The sequence below is a fragment of the Lynx canadensis genome, chromosome C2, assembly GCF_007474595.2.
Source record: "Lynx canadensis isolate LIC74 chromosome C2, mLynCan4.pri.v2, whole genome shotgun sequence".
In the NCBI taxonomy this organism is placed as follows: domain Eukaryota; kingdom Metazoa; phylum Chordata; class Mammalia; order Carnivora; family Felidae; genus Lynx; species Lynx canadensis.
The window spans coordinates 141,983,937-142,005,379 of NC_044311.2; the positions used below are offsets into that span (position 1 = coordinate 141,983,937).

The 21,443-nt window shown below is 36.8% G+C and overlaps 1 pseudogene; it reads left to right on the plus strand.

Moving 5' to 3' along the window:
• Window positions 1-421: 421 nt before the first annotated feature.
• LOC115524426 lies at window positions 422-611 on the plus strand (annotated as a pseudogene).
• The last annotated feature ends 20,832 nt before the right edge of the window (window positions 612-21,443 follow it).

Genomic DNA, 21,443 nt, shown 5'->3' on the forward strand with positions numbered 1-21,443 from the left:
ATAGGTGGAAGTGCCAGAAGCTTCAAATCCCTCTCCTGTCTTGGTTTGTCTCCTCTGTTGTCTTTGAGATTTGCTAAAGGCACTCTCTTAGCTAGAGCCTTTGTCTTGCAACCCTTTCATCTGTAATCCACTGTTATTAACCTGGAGCCCTGTTGCTGCCAGGGCAGGATGCTGAGGAAGGGAAGTGTTCTATAGTCTTATGTCAGTATTTCACTTGGCCTGAATCCTTGAACTGTGACTTTCACGAGTGTTTATTGGCTTCTCCCCCTGCCCCCCTCCCCCCACCCCTGAAGACTAGAGGGGGCTAGAGTTAAGGAAGTGCATTCCCATAGGTTAGATAGGACTCTGGAGAAATTCTTAAGGATGGAGAGTAGTCTTGGGGTTACGGAAGAACAGTCTTGGGGTTTCTAATGGCTCCTAAAGCTTTGCCCAGTGGCAATATCGTAGCCAATGAGGTTTATCCAAAGCGCGATTATTGCTAATTGAAATCTAATGGCTCTTCTCTTCTCTCTTTGCCAGAGCCACCTGTAATCCTTCCTGACTCATTACCATTAGAGCCTGGTAAGGTTTCTGGAAGTAACCCACCACCATGACCATGCCCACAGGAGTTTCTCACTCTTATGCTAATATACAGTCAGCCTCCACCAATTTATAAAAATTCCCATTCAAGTGTTCCTACCGGGTAATGGCTTGAGCAGCAGAGGTCCCAGATAAGGAGACCTAGGCTGTGACTCTCAGATTTGCTGTCTCTTCATGTTAGAAGGTCGTGTTTGGGTCTGCTATCTTAACTCTCTGATAAATCCAAGAAAAGTGATTAATTTTCAGTCCATTAAGCTTTTTCTTATTGTAATAATGAAGCAACACTTTCCAAGCTCTTTACTTATTGCAGCTAACACTGGATCGCTTTTTTTAGTATGATCAGTTTTGATGGCAAATGTGAGATAAAAGATAAGGTGCGCATGCTCTAAGTATATTTCCATTATAGAAATTTTTATACAAGTTGACATTAATAATAATATTGATTAAACACTGATGTTAAAACTTCATGATGATCATGTGAATAGATAAGACTTTCTAAAACCAGACCTAAAATATATTCACATTTGCTGTATTAACATTTAGTATGCTAATATATGCTAGCCTAGAACTGTTAAAAGTATCAAATGAAATGTCACAAAAGTATTTATTAGAAATAGAATTCTGACAAAAATGTGAAGTATCATAAAGATGGATTTCATGAATTCACTAAAATATTTTTTCCTTTCTTTTTTCTTTTTTAATTTTGTGATGTTTATTTATTTTTGTGAGAGTGAGAGACACAGCATGAGTGGGGAGGAGCAGAGAGGGAGAGGGAGACACAGAATCTGAAGCAGGCTCCAGATTCTGAGCTCTCAACACAGAGCCCCACGCAGGGCTCGTACCCAAAAACCACAAGTTCATGACCTGAGCTGAAGTCAGACAATTAACCGACTGAGCCAGCCAGGTGCCCCATTTTTCCTTTCTTTATATGTTTAGTCCCAAATAAATGGCAAGCTTAACTTTTGATGATAATAGGATCATTCTGATTAACCTTTGTGATATTACTTTTACTTTAAAAAAATATTAGAAAATCATATTTACACATATATGTAGATTATTAGTGTACATAATAAATAAATATGTGTTACTTAAGGAACACTGAATACATTTGTCTAATTAGGAATCAGGAAACTACATATTTTAAAAATCTAGATCAGAGGTCAGCAAAACAGTGGACTATGGATCAAATCCAACCTAGAGCCTGTTTTTTGTAGGTAAAGCTTTGACGGAACACAATAATCCCATTAATTTACCTATTGTTTCTGACCGCACTCAGGGCTGAAATAGCATTTAGTTGCAACAGAGACCTTATGAATCACAAAGCTACGATATTTATTATTTATCTCTTTGCATAAAAGGTTTGCCTGTCACTACTCTGGATGCATCCTAATTTGATACAATATGATATCATAATTAACACTTTGGCATGGAATATATTTTGATTCATTAAAAAATGGAAATCCTATTTAAAACCTCTTGAAATTTCCAAGAACATATTTATTTTGCCAAAGAATGTATAATTATATGTGAGTCATTTTTTAAGTGATTCATATTTTCACCAAGTTAGGAAATACTGGTACACTGCATCTGGGTTTATGCTATGCTAATTTGTAATCATTGCATGTAAATAATCACAATAGATGTAACAAAAGCAAAGAAAAAGTATTAATGTCAGTTATCTAAAAGATATCTGGTATTTAACATAAAAATTCATTTTAAAAAATATGAGCATCTTCTTTAACATTAAGCATTAAACAGACTCTCTCTCTTTCTCTCTCTCTATATACATATATATATGTTTTTAACTGTATGTTTAAATGTTTTAAATGTGTTGTTCAAGAAAGTGGATTTAATTTTTTTTCATTTATTATATATTTATTTCCTCACTCTATTTAATAGATGAAAAATAATTTTATTGTCATGTTTATTTTTTTTCTTCCCAAGCAGCAATCTGATAAATAAACAAATTCAAAAAGAACTTCTAAATACTGCTTTTCACACAAAATTTAAAAATTGATCACACTCAAACCCTGGGGTCATGGGTAATTCATCGTCTATCCTCATTTGTAACAAACTTGCATGTGCATAAGTAGTCTATGCTTATTATGAAATTTGAATGTTCATTTGGGTTGTTGGATGCTGTGAAAATTTCTTGGTTGAAATAGGGAAACAGTTAATAGGCAGGGGATGGCCAAGTTGTAAACAATACTCTCGTGGAGACAAAAGTTGACGACTCTGGTCTGATCCTAAATTACACTCCATTAACCTACTGAGCCACCCAGGTACCCCAGGAAGCAGGATTTTTTAATTAGTCTCCTCTGTCTTCTACGAGTCTTGTCCTAAGGCTCACTTCCTACCAAGAGGCAAAATAATCATAGCAGGATTCATATTTCTACCCAACACCTCCTAAAAAGGTACAAAGAGAGAACATGCTATTCTAGAATGTCTTCTCCAGTCTCATTTTGGTAAAGCCTTGTGGTCTTTATCAAATTGTACAATTATATAAATTGTGTACAATTTATCAAATTGTAGTAGGCCAGGTAGCTCAGTTCTGACACTCCTATTCTACCTTAAAACACAGGCTATGGGAAGGATGTGTGAAGATCTGGGGGGCGGGGGGGAGGCATCTTACGTGGGAAATCAAATAGCCATGTCCTGGGTTAGGAGATTATAGGGAATGCATTCCAAAGCAGAACACTGTTTTCTGGCCTTGCTGAAAACAACGGGCCATGCTTCACTTATCTAGTCAATGTATATCTAGGGGTTGGGTCCTGCCTGTGCTCATGAATTCCTCAGACCACGTTATCATATGGAATATCTTATCTTGTTTTCCACCCTGCTTTCTTCATCTGCTCTTTTGTAGTCTTGGGAATGCCTTAACTTGTTTTTCTGCATGCTTTCTATACTTTCTTACTAGCACATAGCCCCCTGACATATTGCACAATGTTTCCCTAAACGTATGCTTAATAAATGCAGGAGCTTGAGAGCAGCTCAGGGAGACTTCCCGTAGCCTCCCTCTCAGTTCTCTTGACTTACATAGAGTCTTGAGTAATCTTTTTCTGCTGTCCTCAGCTTTGCTGGACAAAGCCAGAAGCCAAACCCACAATCAAGGGACAGTGTTACGGATGTTAAGGAAGTCATGAGAAGGTCTCTGACTCTAAATCACCAAAGGACACTCAAAACCTAACTAATTTCTAACTATATTTTTTTAATCTTGTGAGCATCCTTCTTCTGCAAAATAACTCAGTTAAAGGCATCATCTGCTAGAAGATGAGAAGTCTGTATCTTCAGTTACCAGGGACACCTTATAATTCATAGAAAAGTCATTTCAGTCCTAAGATTCATCTGCATGTCTTTCTTTAGAAAGTAAAAGACAAAGCAGAAAGAAATGTCCCAATTCAATCATGCACAACAGATGGTTTTAGGAAACTTCCATGAGTATGCAGAGGGTGAATATGTGAATCTACTAAGGAAAAGAGCAATAGTGTTCTCTATACTTATCAGAACTTGCTTCACCTAACCACCAAATATTGAATTAACAGAAAGCATAATGATTTAATACATAAATAAATTTCCAGGAATAGATACAAATCTTCCCTCCACATTGATGATAGAAAATGTAGAATCAATTAAAATGTTCTGCCATGATGGGGTAATATTTATTTCCCTTTTAAAAATAATGGGGTTTTAAAATTTGATCTTAAAGCCAAGTTTACTAGAAGTTCTTAGTTTTTTTCCCCCTGATTTACATATTTCCTTCTAAAAAAGCAAAAACCTACATTTGAATGAGGTCCATGTTGACTTTGAAAGTTACTTTGTTCTTTATGTACATGGATTGTTAGCCTAAAAATATTTTTAGGTGGCTTTGTCTTCCACCTTTCCTTTAACCTTTGCCCCAAGGGTAGCACCTCCACATTTCACCGGATATGTGGATATGATCCTGACATCAGTACAAATAGAAATGCTTAGAATTACCTTCCTCAAAATATTAATTGGATTTCCAAGAGTAAGCGCTACTCCCTCCTTCTTGAAATGTCTCTTTAAGTCGGCTTCCAGGAAATCATTCTGCCCTGGTTCTCTTACCTTCCACTGACTTTTGCTGTTCTATTTCCATCTCCCTAATATCCAAATGTTGGTTTTTCCAAAGACTCCAATAGACCTCTGACATTCTGTATCTACAATGACCTCCTTGATGCTTTTATTCAATGTCATGAATCTTATTATCTAAGTCCTGAGCCCTCTTATTTATTGTATACAACTAAGGTCTCTCTCCTGAACTCCAAACTGACATTTAACTCCCTACAAGACTCCTCTGCTTGGTTGTATCCTCAACATTTCAAGTTTATCCTCAATAAAATCACACTTCAAATGTTCCCTTTCAATTGTGAACGTCCTACAATCTTCCCTTTATTACACTATTCTCCCAGTTACTCAAGTACTCTTTCTGCTCCATTTTTGTTAGAACTTAGACATTGGCATTTTTGCTCATGGTTCTTTTCATCACACTTAAAATAATACCTCACAAAGGAAGATGTTCAATAATTATTTATTGACCAAATGTTTGAGTGAATGACAACAGGAGGGGGATGAATTTGGCTTTCGATGATTTGATTGGAGTATCCTATAAAAAACACATTTTTATAGTCAATTCAATATTAAAGTCATTGTGATGCAGATGATAGGTCAAGGAACTAACATGGAAGGAATTGTTTAGGGATGTGTGAAAATTGAGAAGAGAAAAATGTAAAAACAGATTCTATGGAATGGCACTTTTCAAGCCTTGGAGAGAGATAGCAGTGCCTGAAAGGAGTAGGGACAGAAATGATTAGAGAAATAGAATGAAAATAAGTATGATTAGAGTCAAAGGAACTAAGAAAAGGATTGCAAAAGAATATTGTTAAATGCCCAAGGGACCAAGTTAGATAAGAACTTGGATGGATGCAAAGGGGGTTCCTAAGGAGATAATTAAGGCAGACTTAGAGAAATCTTTGGGATGGAAGTCAAGTTACAACACATGGAGAATTCAATGGGAAGAAAAAGGAGGTGGAAATCATGAGCACGGATTGTAGATTTGTTATTCTTGGCGTTTAGAGGGAGAAGAAGTGCAGAAAGGTGGCTGGATGTGGAGCACAGAGTACAAGATTACTGTTTTCTCTATTACTGTGAAAGGAAAAATCTATACATGCCAAGGAAAAAAGTCAATAATAAGGGAGCACTTGAAGTCATAAGGGGATAATTTATGACATGGAGTCCTGGAAAAGTAAAGAGGGCTACAATTACAATAGGATGGATAGAAACAAAAATACTTATTTTATTGAAATTAACAAAATGTTCTCTCATCAAGTCTTCTTTATGGCATTATTTTAGTTTTGAGTACTAGTAAAGAACTTAAAGAACCTCTTCCAAGTGAAGAGTTTAAATGAAATGATGTGAAAGAAAAGGTATAAACTCTACTAAAGTACATTCTTTTGCAATGAGAGATAACTAGTGAAGGAGAGCAGGTACTGTTGTTGTCTTTGCCTGCATATTCTCTGTCAATGGAAAAACTAAAAGAGAAGTCAAACTCTTACCAAAAGTCTTGCATGCTGTAATGACCCATTCTTGATGGAAGAAAAGGGAAGATCTTTGTTCACTTTTTCTAAGTAAAGACATCCCCAGGGAAAGCAAACTTTGGGACCTGCTGAGAATTTAACTTCACCTGGGTGGATTGTAGTTACCAGAGTGTATCGTGGAGAGCACATAACATTGAATTCAATCCATAGAAGTACAAATGACATAAAATGGAAAAAAAAAAGTTGGAATCTCCTACTAGTAGGTAGTAAACAGTCTCCAGGCAAAGAGAAAACTTACCTTGCTGTTAAAAGCAAGAAAGTTTCTAGGATTAAAATTATGTTTTAATAGCTAAGCATTAAAGCCCATTCTTTGCTCAGATCAGAAGTAAAGATCCACGGGAGAGAAAAGGCAAGCCTCCCCCTAACGTTTGTGGGCCCTGAAGAATAGTACAAATGGTGGGCCGCGCACCATATGTAAGAATCTTTAAGATATTTACCCAACGGTCATTCCCCAAGTCAATTAATCTTAACCCTGACCATACACTTGAATCATTTGAAGTATTTAAAAATCTTTATTTTGGAACACTCCAACCCACCGAAACTTAGATTTATTTGCTGTATAATAATTCTTGGGTTTTAGTATTTTATTATAAGCTCTCCAGGTGATGCTAGTATGCACCCAAGGTGACAAAATTCTAGTAGAATAATTATAAAAGCCTCTGTCTCATGATATACTGGTAGGATGAAACTCATGTAAATTCAGACTGTGGAGTATTGGAGCACCAAGAACCTCCTATCATGCTTTTGTACTTGGCCAGAAGGTACATTTGGCCACTTTTTGAACTTTGTAAAAACTTAATAGGTGAAAAAGTGCAAAATTTATGAACAGAATAAGAAAGAAACCTGAATATATATCCAAGATTGTAGTTTTTAAAACAGCAAGAGTCTCATTAAAATATTTTCAAACATCCCTGGAAATTATCTTGTCTTCTTAACCAACCTTAGTGTAATTTGGCTCATGTACACTAGAGATCACAAAAGTAAATCCTTCTTAGTTCTAAATTCTTCTGAACAACTAAGTAATCCACCAATGTAACATGAATTTTTGAATAGATAATTCCATGTTCAGATTTAAATTTTTTCTCCTGACATGAGGAAACATTTATATTTCTTATTCCAGGATAAGCATTCAACAATGTAGTAAAGAAAATATTCTTTTTTTTTTTTTAATTTTTTTCAACGTTTATTTATTTTTGGGACAGAGAGAGACAGAGCATGAACGGGGGAGGGGCAGAGAGAGAGGGAGACACAGAATCGGAAACAGGCTCCAGGCTCTGAGCCATCAGCCCAGAGCCCGACGCGGGGCTCGAACTCCCGGACCGCGAGATCGTGACCTGGCTGAAGTCGGACGCTTAACCGACTGCGCCACCCAGGCGCCCCAAGAAAATATTCTTTAGATAATACTTGTTGCAGCTATTTTTTTTCAAAATATAGTAGTTCAATGTGCAATAGTCTTTTTTTTAATGTAGCAAACCAGCTCAATATATTTTAAGTGACACACACACATATGTATATACCTACATATATATATACATATATATATAGAGAGAGAGAGAGAGATAGTGTATATATATATACATATAGTGTATACACTATCTCTTTCTATCATCTATATATATATATTTCAAAATATAGTAGTTCAATGTGTAATAGTTTTTTTTTAATGTAGCAAACCAGCTCAATATATTTTGAGTGACACACACACATATGTATATACCTACATATATATATACATATATATATATATAGAGAGAGAGAGATAGTGTATATATGTATACATATAGTGTATACACTATCTCTCTCTATCATCTATCTATGTATCTATCTATCTATAGAGATATTCTATATCTATCTATCTATGTCTAGATATATCTATATCTATATAGATCTATCTCTCTCTTTAGATAGATAGACAGATAGAGAAAGATGCTAGCTAAAGACAAATGGTATAACCTATACATATTAAAAAACAATGAATGAATTAAAGGTTATAAGGCAATAATAGTATAAAAAGGATACAATGGACTTCATGATTAATTCATGTGTTCTACAAGGTAGTATTACAAATGTTGATGGAGGAAAGATTGCTATAGCCTTGAGTGTAATAGAGATTTCAGTAAGTTTTGAAATATGGGCATACTCCAAGAAGGAAAAGAGAAAGGCCAATGGAGGGATAAAGTGTGAACTTTGGAAAGACAGTGGGGGGAAGAGGGAGATATGAATGAATGACTGGAGATCACAAAGATCAGTTGTCAAGAAATTAGGTTTTTCTGTGGAACAATTTTTGAGAGAGAAGAGAAGGAATGATCAGTGAAATCAGAAGTCTAGGAAGGTCATATACAGGATATAAACTAAGAAATTTAATGGCAATGTGTGTTTTGAGCTCTGGAAAGTCAATGAACAATTTCAAAAAAGGAATAACCACAACTTATGGTAGCTTTTAACTAAAAACTTACAGCAGAGGAGATACTCAAACTTCAATATGAAATTTTCGGTGACTTTTCTTTTTATTTTTCTTATTTAAAAAACTTTTTAAATGTTTATTTATTTTGAAAGAGAGATAGAGTGTGAGCGGGGGAGGGGCAGAGAGAGAGAAGACACAGAATCTGAAGAGGGCTCCAGGCTCTGAGCTGTCAGCACAGAGCCCAAAGCAGGGCTCAAACTCATGACCTGAGCCAAAGTCGGACACTTAACCAACTGAGCCACCCAGGTGCCCCAGTCTGTGACTTTTCTAATGAACATTATACTTTTTACTGTGAGGTAAATTTGGGTAATTAGCAAATGCACATTCTTTGAAGAGGAACTTAAAGAATCCTCTGTTAGAATGTCCTCAATTCTTTCTTTGGGTCACAACTGTGATACAGCACTTCAAAAAAGGCTAAGCCGTAGTTTTTATTTGCTTCTAAAATAATTTCCTAGTGTCAAGATTACAGATTTATACCAAGATGGAGTGAGTGATTTATTCAAAACACTACATGTTAGAGTAGCATTTTTATCATTTTATTTTGAAATCTGGGAAAATATTTTCTTGATATTTTCTTTTATCTCTAGTACAATTTTCAAACAAATGACAATAAGAAATCATGTGGGAATTGTCTTTTAAAATTACTTTTTTCATACTAACCCTTCATCTGATATGTCATTTGCAAATATCTTCTCCCATTCCGATGGTTGCCTTTTAGTTTTGTTGTTTCCTTTGCTATGCAGAAGTTGTTTTTTTTTTTTTTTTTTATCTTGCTAAGTCCCAATAGTTCATTTTTGCTTTTGTTTCCCTTGCCTCTGGAGACATATCACGTAAGAAGTTGTTGCAGAAGAAGTTTGCCTCTGGGTCAAAGAGATTGTTGCCTGTTTTCTCCTCTATGATTTTGATGGTTTCCTGTCTCACATTTAGGTCTTTCATCCATTTTGAGTTTATTTTTGTGTATGGTGTAAGAAAGTGGTCCAGGTTCATTTTTCTGCATGTACCAGGTTCATTTTCTGGTAAGTGGTCCATTAAGTGGTCCAGGTTCATTTTCTGCATGGCAGAACTGTCCAGTTCTCCCAGCACCATTTGCTAAAGAGACTGTCTTTTTCCATTGGATACTCTTTCCTGCTTTGTCAAGGATTGGTTGGCCACATATTTGTAGGTCCATTTCTGGGTTCCGTATTTGATTACATTAGTCTATGTGTCTTTTTTTGTGCCGATACCACAGTATTGTGAAAACAAATAATCCAGTGAAGAAATTGGCAGAAGACCTGAATGGACACTTTTCCAAAGAAGACATCCAGATGGCTAATAGACACACGAAAACATGCTGAACATCACTTATCATCAGGGAAATACAAATCAAAACCACAAAGAGATACCACCTCATACCTGTCAGAATGGTTAAAATTAACAACTCAGGAAACAACAGATATTGGTGAGGCTGTGTAGAAAGGGGAACTCTTTTGCATTGTTGGTGGGAATGCTAACTGGTACAGCCACTTTGGAAAACAGTATGGAGGTTCCTCAAAAAATTAAAAATAGAACTAGCCTATGACCCAGCAATTGCACTACTAGGTATTTATCCAAAGGATACATAAATGCTAATTCAAAGGAGCATATGTACCCCAATGTTTATAATAGCACTATCAACAATAGACAAAATATGGAAAGAGCCCAAATAGTCACTGACTGATGAATGGATAAAGGAAATGTGGTATATAGATACAACGGAATACTACTTGGCAATCAAAAATGATGAACTATTGCCATTTGCAATAACATGGATGAACTAGAGTGTATTATGCTAAGTGAAATAAGTCAGAGAAATAGAGATATCATATGATTTCAATCGGTAATGGGATTTGAGAAACACACAGAGCATCATAGGAGAAAGGAAGGAAAAATAAGATAAAAACAAAGAGGGAGGTGAATCATAAGATACTCTTAAATACAGAGAAAAAACAGGGTTACTGGAGGGGAGATGAATGGGGGGAAAGGATTGAATGGGTGATGGGCATTAAGGAGGGTACTTTTTTGGATTAGCACTGGGTATCATATATAACAGATGAATTACTGTGTTCTACTCCTGAAGCTAAGACTACACTATATGTTAACTAACTTGAATTTAAATTGAAAACATTAATAAAAATTGAAAAATAAAATTACTTTTCTGACTCATATGTGGAATTTAAGAAACAAGACAAATGAGCAAAGGGAAAAGAAAGGGAGAAAGAGAGAGGCAAACCACAAAACGGACTCTTCACTCTAGACAACAAACTGATGGTTACCAGAGGGGAGGTGGATGGGGGGTGGGGTGGGGAAAATAGGTGACGGGCACCTGTTGTGATGACAACCAGGTGTTGTACGGAAGTGTTGAATCATTATATTGCACATCTGAAACTAATATACTCTATGTTAACCATACTGGAATTTAAATAAAAACTTTCAAAAATAAAGTAGAAAAAAAAAGGTGAATAAAGGAGAGAGAAGGAGAGAATGAAATATAGATAAATACAAGAGCTTTCCCTTGACTTTGAGAAAACTCTTTGGAACAGTGTCGTAAAAGTAAATAACTCTAATAAAAATGTTTAAAGGCTGCAAAAATAAAATTAAATCGCTTTTCTCAAAGTTTTTTTTTTTTTTATTAAAAATGTTCTCTTGTAGTACTACTTGGCTTAAAGGCAACTTTGTAAAGTTTTGTCTCAATATGGAGAGAGAGAAAAAAAAGCCATCAAAAGTCATAGCAGTATTAGATGCGAGCGAACTTCTTTCTTTGAAGTAAGTAATGGGCATTTTATTCTAGAATAGTCAATCAAAAGCTATTATTATAGACAGTGAGAGAACATGAGGAATACTTAGCAATTGAAAGACATAAGGACCACAAGCATAGATGTTGCACAGAAACTCGTTAAAAATCTAAATTATCCAACTTCACCCCAGATCTACCAAATAAGAACCTTTACCTTGACAGAGTCCGGGGACGACACTTATGTACGTCCAGATTTACAGAAAAGTTTGAGAAGGCTATCCTATGCTATTCAGTGTATACGTACTTAATTGTTCTTTCTAGGAGCTAATGGGAAGGAAGAAATCTTGACCTTTGAGAGAGCTACTAGAACTCTCTCTCTCTCTCCGCCTATCCAATGAAGTACATATGTACATACCCGCTAAAGATTAATGACAGTCATCTTGGAACACACTGGGGAACTTGCTTTAGAAGAAAGCCTACCCTGGAATTTCAAATGGACAAGAATTCAGTAACATCCTTAAAATGCCAAATCAATCCGCCCAGAAGGTAGAACCACCTCTGGATATTTAAGCCCGTAAATGCACCTGGTTGTTAGAGCCATACTGAGTTCTGTTTCTTCCAACCTAAGGCACAACATGTTTTCTGATATATCATTGAAGCATTTACTTAAAAAATAGGTAAGTAGCAGGGACTAGGGTCTAAATTTTTAATACAAAATTTTAAAGAAAAGATGCACAAAAACTTCAGTAATCTCTGCAAGAACATTGGAGTGTTTGCTTTTCTTTCATAAAGGGCAGAATAAGATTTTGAACTATTATTAAGACTCAACACTTTTCTATTCCTCATGCTCATATTTTCTCACACTTGCAGGCTTCGCCAATTCACAGAGCTAGGACATCTTATAGTCACTAACTCCAGGAAACGTTGTTACTTACTAGAGAAGTACAAATTTCAGAAATAAGTTCTTTGGGAAAAATTTTGGCCTCAAATCAAACATTATTTTCTGGTTCAGAACACATTTTGGCTGCTAATAGGCCGCAATATTTCCAGCCTGGCAGACCCCGACAGTCATGAGTGTTGAAAGCAAAGGAATTTTATATATTTATAAATTTTACACTGAGCTCTATCTTCATATTTGTATACTGCTTACTTTTGCAAATATTCTTTTCACCCCTATGTTTACATCAAGGCGAAAAATATTGTGATGTTCAAAAATATGAAAGAAACTATAGTGTCTTTAGAGATACATATTTTACAATTCCACTTTCTCAATATTAATAACATTTGGTACTGTTTCAGATACAAGCATGCAAGGGAACCAAAGAATAAGTATCAGTCAAAACCATCGAGATACGTGCCACTATTCAGTATGCACTAAGATGAATAGAAAAAGTCACTAGGTACAGATGTTCTTAGTTGAAATAAACTGAAATATAATGAATTAGCTGAAACAGAAAAGATGAATGAATTGTAATGATAGCGAGGAATTTTCAGAAATAAGAATAAGGAGACATATAAGAGTTAGGTGGGGGAAAAATAACCAAGAGATTTTATTTTTACTAAAGACTTCTCCAGATCAGAGTTTCTCAAAGTCGGCATTATTGGCCTTGTGAGCTGGATAATTCTTTGTAAGGACAGTGACCGGTGCATGTAGGATGTTTAGTAACGTCTCCGATCTCTACCCACTATATGCCAATAGTACCTTCCTCATTGTGATGGTCAAATATCCCCTGGGTTCAACATCACCCCTAACTGAAAACCGCTACCATAGATATAGAGGTAGATCTATACTATGTATAGGTATTGATTTGATATAGATATAAGTGAAGATAAATGTATACAAAGATGGAGAAGTGATATAGATATTGCTGTAGGTATAATCCACTGCACATCATGACTTTCTCTGCATGCTGATAAAATGAACACTGACCTTTACAACCTAAAATTTAAAATTAAAAAAAAAAAATCCCAGGAACTCATTGATACTTCTTTGTTCATGAGTTTCCCTCACACAAACCAACTGCACTCAGGACACAGTGAGTCATATCACAATGTCAGAAGCTAGACCCCAAAACCTGACCTTTACTGCTCACCTGACCTTTGTCCCGCGTTTTTCCTGAAGCTGTCCTTTCCAGCTTATCTCTTAATTCAGGCAAAAGACCAGACTGACATAGGATCCTCCTGTGGATACAAAACCTATCCTTCAAGCAATAATGACTGGCCTGACAAAGAGTTCTTGCGGCCTAGACCACCCAGACCGGTTTGAGCTTAACCCCCAACTCACACCTGCACAAATGGACCATGGAGTGACCCATAGAGTGACCAACACTGACTTTTACCTCATTATAATACCAAAATCTCCACCCAAGGAGGAGCACAAGTCCCATTTACATAACATATGCACATATATGAGCTTACACATACATCTACATAACTGTACCTATAGGCACATTTCCTTATGGTCCATGCATTACCTCATACCACCACTGTATAATATGACAAGGCCCCCTTTTCTATGTATTCATCATCAGTCTAAATAAAAGGAATCCTTTCACTCTTGCTCAGAGATTCATGACTTTGGAAGTTATTCCCTGTGATCTCATTATTTGCTGCAAATAAAGTTTCCTTTGTGTGACAACTCACCTGGTGTAGTTTCTATCTGTGACTCAGCAAGGAGCGAACTCCCGTTAATTCAGTTAGGATAATAACTCTTAAAAAAATGCACACGAATGGTGTTGGGAGAAGAATAACCACCAGAAAGGAACAATGCGGACAGAAAACCAGGGGTTTCCAAAGAGCCTTCATGAAACAGAAAGGAGAGAATTACCAAAGAACTCAGGATAGGAGATTTTCCTGGGCAGAAAACAGAAGTCTTCAAATTAGAAGGGTTTCACCAACTTCCTAGAAAAAGTAAAAAAAAATAGGTACATACATTGCCACTCACCCATCACTTTCAAGTATCGACTAAAAACTTTCACAAGAAAAAACCAGTTTACTCACAGAAGGAGAATCAACTTGGCATCAGTCATCTCATCTATAATTCTTGAAATTAAAAGAAAACAGAGCCTTAAGGGTCTGTGGGAAATGATTTCAGCCTATAATTTTATATCTATCAAAATATAGCAAACATGAAAATATTTTAATATCTCAAAACTTTTAGTCGCATTCATCTGGTTTTAGGAAAACAGTGGTGAATTGAGAATAAAATTATTATTTTTTTAATTTTTAAAAAATATTTATTTATTTTTGAGAGAGAGAGAGATGGATCATGAGCAGGGGAGGGGAGACAGAGTCACGGAATCCAAAGCAGGTTCCAGGCTCGGAGCTGTCAGCACAGAGCCTGATGTGAGGCTCGAACTCACGGACCATGAGATCATGACCTGAGTCGAAGTTGGACACTCAACCAGCTGAGCCACCCAGGTGCCTCTAGAGTAAAATTATTATTTTTAAAGTTTATTTATTTATTTTGAGAAAGAGAGGGGGAGGGGCAGAGAGAAAGGGAGAGAAAGAGAATCCCAAGTAGGCTCCATGCTGTCAACACAGAGCACAACACAGAACTTGATCTCCAGAAACATGAGATCATGACTTGAGCTGAAATCGAGTTAGACACTCAGTCAACTGAGCCACCCAGACCCCCCTAGAGTAAAATTATTAAACAGTAAAATGAAAGAAAGAAAGAAAGAAAGAAAGAAAGAAAGAAAGAAAGAAAGACAGAAGATAATGAATCCAGTGAAATGAGAAGAAGGAAGGGCCCAAAAGGACAAGTCCAGACTTGATCATGACATAGGATACCAAAGCAAAGCCTTTGAGAGAAAAAAGCCTTCCAGGGGAGAATGGAACTAAATCTTAGAAAATATTATGATGTACTAATGGCAAAATTTAAGAAAAAAGAAAAATAATCATTAATGCTAGAGAAAACAAATTGTAAGAGGGCATAAGGCCACTATGCAGTCAATTAAAATGACACATATTTTGAGGAGTTGCTGGAGAATCTATAAGAATACATGTTAAGAATATTCTTATCACAGGGAGAGTGGCTCAGTCAGTTAAGCATCAAACTTCAGCTCAGGTCATGATCTCATGGTTCGTGAGTTTCAGCCCCACATTGGGCTTTGTGCTGACAGCTCGGAGCCTGGCGCCTACTTCGGATTCTGTGTCTCCCTCTCTCTCTGCCCCTCCCTAGCTCTCTCTCTCTCTCTCTCTCTCTCAAAAACAAATAAACATTACAAAAAAATTTTTTTTTACGGTATATTCTTATTGTCTCCGTGGCTTAGTCAGCTGAGCATCCAACTTCGGCTCGGGTCATGATCTGCAGTTCCTGAGTTCGAGCCCTGTGTTGGGCTCTGTGCTGACAGCCTGGAGCCTGCTTAGGATTCTCTCTCTCTCTCTCTCTCTCTCTCTCTGTCTCTTTCTCTCAAAAATAAACTTAAAAAACTTATTTTAATGAATATTCTTTTTATTTTTTTATGTTCATTTATTTATTTTGAGAGATAAGAGGGGCAGAGAGAGAGAGAGCAAGAGAGAAAATCCCAAGCAGGCTCAGTGCTGTCAGCACAGAGGCAGATATGGGGCTCGAACTCAGGAATCATGAGATCGTTACCTGAGCCAAAATCAAGAGTGCTGAGTCTTAACCAACTGAGCCACCCAGGTGCCCCAAGAATATTCTTCTTTAGGTGGAGAGAAGACTTGTAAATTCATGACCATAAATGGAATGAACATACAGTTATAGCAAATCCTCTGATTCTTCAATGAATAGTATTTATCTATTCATAACAGTCTAAAAAACATAATATATTTTTTATTTTTTTGTTCAGATTTATACAGTACAATTTACGTACATTAAAATTCTCCTTTTGTGGGTATATAGTTCTATAAAGTTTACAAATGAATGCCGTCCTGGAATCACTACCACACACTAGATATGGAATATTTGGTTTATCTCAAAAGCTACCCTCAAGTACATTCGTACTAACTCCCCCTCACAACCACGTTTTTCAGAATGTTATATAAATCATATGGTAGGTAGTCTTTCTTCTGACTTCTTTCTCTTATGGTGGCATTTGCCACCATAATTGCATATATCAGAAGTATATTTCATTTTATTTCCGATAAACATTCTATTTTACTGGTTATTTCCGGTATAGGGGAAACGTACGCATCAGGGTTCAATCAGGAGACAGAAGCCACACAATAATTTTAGCAGGGGAATTTTAATGTAGAAACTTTTAACGTGGGAATTAGAGAAATGGGGAATTGACTGATAGGCAAATGGAACTCTAAAGAATGTCGTAGTAGCAGATAGAGGCAGCAACCATCACCCCTAGGACTGAAATAAAACACCAAGAGAAGAGGTCAACCCCTGCTAGGGCTGAGACCCAAATCTCACTGGAGAGAGTGTAGCTGTAGCTCACAAGATAGCAGAGAAGTTGGGTAATACACTGGCAGCACTCAGCAGAAATCTACCCTCGGAAACACTGGGGGGAGCTGGAACTTACTGCAAGTTCCTCCAACTTTGTTCTTGTTATTCAAAATTGTTTTGGCTATTCTAAGTCTTTTATTTTCCATATAAATTTTAGAACTGGCTTGTCAATATAAGTAAGAAATGCTGGAATTTTGATTGGAGTATTGTGGAATCTACATATGAATTTAGGGAGCATTATCATTTTAACCCTGTTGAGTCTTCTGATCCAGGACCACTATTTATTTACTTATTTTTAACTTTGGGAACCAATCTATATTCCGATCATTCCAGTGAAAATTACAACAACAACAACAAAAATCTCAAAGTTAGTGGTCACTGAGACATCACTTAAAATGTAGTTAGGGACATTGGAAAAAACGATCATTCGTTTCTAAGTGGAAAATAGTGAGTACAGTTTCATCCTTTTACTGAAAGATAAGCCTCAGAAAATCTGGCATTTTTAATAGTAATCATTATAGACTCTGGAAGATATCAGTCAGTGGAGATATCAAATGCCTCCGCAGTAAGAGAATGATCTGGAACTGAAATCAGGTCTATTGAAAGTATATACGTCAGGAATCTGAGACCTCAATCTCTTTCCAAACTCTGGTAGTAAAGTCAATCTCTTTCTAACCTCAACTCCAGGGACAAAACAAAACAAAACAAAACAAAACAAAGGCAAGTTTACTTTCTGGGGAAACTGGATCACCAAATCTCTCATCTCAAAAAATGAAGCATATATAGGCGACTGTAATTTATGTGCTAAGATGGCATAGAAAAACCAAGTGTTACAATGAAAGCTTATCATTCTCTCCCTTGCCTGCTACCAGCAGATTGGACCATCCTTCTTTGAAGATAATAAATGGCCTCAATTACAGGAAAATTGATATTAATGCTTTGGAAGCACCAAGAGGCAATGTCTGCATCTTGTGTGATCACCGTCATAAAGATCACTAATCAGCAAGACCTACTCATACACGCAGGGTGTCCAAAGAGTATTTTTAGTGCCACATTTTAAATTATGAATAGCTAGTTAAGGATCACCACACACACACACACACACACACACACACATATACATATGTGTATATATATATATATGTGTGTGTGTGTGTGTGTGTGTGTATGTATTTTAATTTCTAAATGAAAGGCATCAAATCAAACAAAAAGGTAGAAAAAGGGAACCATATGAAACACACTTTGTAGGAAAAATTAAAATTCCCAAAGTTATATAAATAGTACCCTGAGAGAAAATCGAAAATAATAAAAGAAGATAGAACAACAGAATATCATTTTTAAGTTTAAAAAACAACAGAATATATTTTTTAAGTTAAAAAAAAAACAGAGATAAGTAAAGGTTCTTGAAATCTGAACAAAAATTACAGGAGAAAAGAAATAGAGCAAAAAACATGCAAATAAAAGAGAAAAATAGTTTAGAATTCTAGGATTAACCCAGGAAGCTAAATAATTGAATTAAAAAAATCAGAAAGAAAGGAGTTCCAGAAGAAGAAGGATATTGTCAACAAATTGATATGAGAAAATTATCCGTAACTTAGGAACATGGGTTTCCCTTTTAAAGGGCCTAACACCTCTCCTGATTGACTCAGTTGAGTGTTGGACTTCAGCTCAGGTCATGATCTCACAGTTCGTGGGTTTGAGCCCCGTATCAGGCTCTGTGTTGACAGCTCAGAGCCTGGAGCCTGTTTCAGATTCTGTCTCCTTCTCTCTCTGCTGCTCCCCTGCTTGCACTCTGTCCCTCCCAAAGGTGAATAAACATTTAAAAAATTAAAAATAAATAAATAAAGGCCTAACATCTCAATGACATTTAAAAAATAATGATAGCGGCCTCCAGATGGAGAGCAGTTCATAGAAAAAACTGAGAATCGGCATATTATGGCACTTCTCACAGAGAACACTAAGTATTCCTGAGTAACAATGTTTCTCACCCAATCTATGCTTATCCATTTCAGACAATACCTAAATCTTCATACGTGGAATGTTGGTAGAAGCTGAACATAAAGGCAGTGTTGGTGAGCCCTCAGAAAGAAGAGAGGAAAATATTATTGGAAACTAGAGGGGAAAAGATCCTTATCAAACAATGGCAGAAAGCTCAGTGGAGTTGCATCCTACTGTTGTGTGGGTAGAGGAAATCGTAAGCCAAGAACTTGAGTGTCTCGGTGAGGAAATTTCTAAGCAATCTGTGGAAAGTAGAACCTAGTTCCTTTCTGTTGCATATGGTAAAACATAACAGGAAAGGGAGGGAAGTTCTGTCAAGGTAAAAGGGAGTAAGACCTGATTATATATGAAATTCTCAGCCTGGCCAGATGGCAGACGGTAAGATTAGAAGATTCACTGTCAAGGGAGTCGGCTCTGAAGAGAAAGCCAAAGGTGTGGCCGGACAACTTTTTGCTAGTGCTTTGGAAGGATCAAAAGATGAGAGTCTTCAATTACACATGTGGCTCTATGAGGGATCGGACAAGTGACTCACAGATCCCCTCATCCATCTAAGCAGAAGCCAGGAACATGGATGGGATTATCCAAGAGAGATCTGTGGATGAGCCTCTTGTCTAATGGAGTGAATCCTTGAAACACACAAGGGAGATTTACAAGGTTCTTGAGAACGTTATGCCAACAAACTGCCACGTCAGATTGAAAAAGAAAGAGAACAGAATAAAGGAAAGCTGTTAGACTCTCACAATTCTATACATAGGAAATAAGCAGATAAACCTCCTCAGCTGCAAACACATTTTACCCTTCATGAGAAAAGAAAGGTGCTTCCAAGTACACAGGCTTGATCCAGAGGGCAGAGTCTCTAACTCCAAGAGGACAGCCAGAACCATGCAGGATTATTTTGCAGCCTTGGAACCTCATGTTATTTGCCCATTTGGACATTGCTTAGGACTGGTGACCCCCTTTTCTATCCATTTTAATCCTTTCTGAATAAGGACATTCATAAATGCTACCCTATGTCTGTCTCATCATTGTGTTTTGGGAGCAGATAAGATGTCTTCTGGCTTCACACATCCACAGATGAAGAGGAATTTTGTCCTGGGATGGATTACACTGAGGGTTTTATTCATATCTAATCTAGATGATTTAGATAATGAGATTTGTGCCTTTGATGATGAGACTTAGATGAAACTGAACTTGTGATGATGCTGTAATGCTTGAGACTCTGGGCGATCAGGGAATAAGATGAATGTACTTAGCACATGGCATGGACGTGAATCTCTGGGGACCTGCAGTACACAGAATAATGGCCCTTCAAGATACCACGCCCTAATCCCTGGAATCTATGAATGTTACCTTTAGGTGCAGAGGGATTTAGAGAGGTTAGGCTAAAGATTATGAGATGGGGAAATGCTCTGGTTTACCTGGCTAGGCTCAATATAACCACAAAAGTTCTAATAAGAGGGAGGCAGAGACGTGAGAGTCATAAAAAAGCAATGTGACGATAGAAGCTGAGAGAAAGATTAAAAGACATCTGAAGATGTGGTCAGAGGCCATGAAGTGCCGGTTCTAGAAGCTAAAAAAGGCAAGAAAACAATTTTTCCTCTAAAATCTCTAGAGGAAATGCAGTGTTGTTGATCCACTTTAGACTTCTGATCTCCAGAATTGTATGAGAATATTTTTGTATTGTTTTAAGGTACTAAGTCTTAGGCTTCCTCTCCCTAAACTTGCCCTGATCTCCCCGGCCACTTTCCCCTCCCTTCACCCTTCCACTTGCCCTAGGATGGAGAAATCAAAGAGAAAATAAACAGAAGCCAGCAATTTAATGCACCACAGTGAACTTTGAGCAAATAAACCTCAGCCATTCTATCGAGGGGTTTACGCGAGAGGCAAGGACATCGGTGTCCCTCAAAAGTCTCTCATTCTTCTCAGGAAAGTAATTAAGGTGCACAATGGACCACACAGGCAGCAGATCACATAGACGGGTGTCATTCCAGGCTTGATGATCCATTCTGTAATATAAGTAACATCCATGTAAGCTTAAGCTCAAATAAAGCTCTCAGGCCTATTGGTCCCCCAGGAGGTCACAATAGGAGGTCCACCCCAGGTACTTTTCCGAAAAATACTTGAAGAGGCGTTTCCAAAGCAAAAGTCCCCAAATCAGTATAAATGTATCTGTCTTGTTTTAAGCCACGGAATTTGTGATCATTTCTTACAAGATCAACAGGGAACTATCACACCATCCAAACTATCAATTCAGCATGAACATAAAATGCAAATATTTCAGAGAGATATGGGTCCAAAAATTCATTTTATGTACTCTTTCCCAGGATGATTTTGAAGGATATGTTTTTCACACAGAGAAAAAAAAAAAAAAAAAAAAAAAAAAAAAAAACTCCAAAAGACATTGTATCCTGGAAACCAAAAATACAACACAGAAGACACATTTCTTTACCCTGTAGACTGCTGTTTCCTTTGGTTTACTATAAGACAACAGGCTACTGTGACTTCACCTTAATCTACGTGTTTGTCCACTAAATGTTTACAGCTATAGGCAACCAAATAAATATCGGGAAAATGGTGTAATTCCGGCAAAGTTCAAAGCAAAAGCAGCTTCCATGAAGG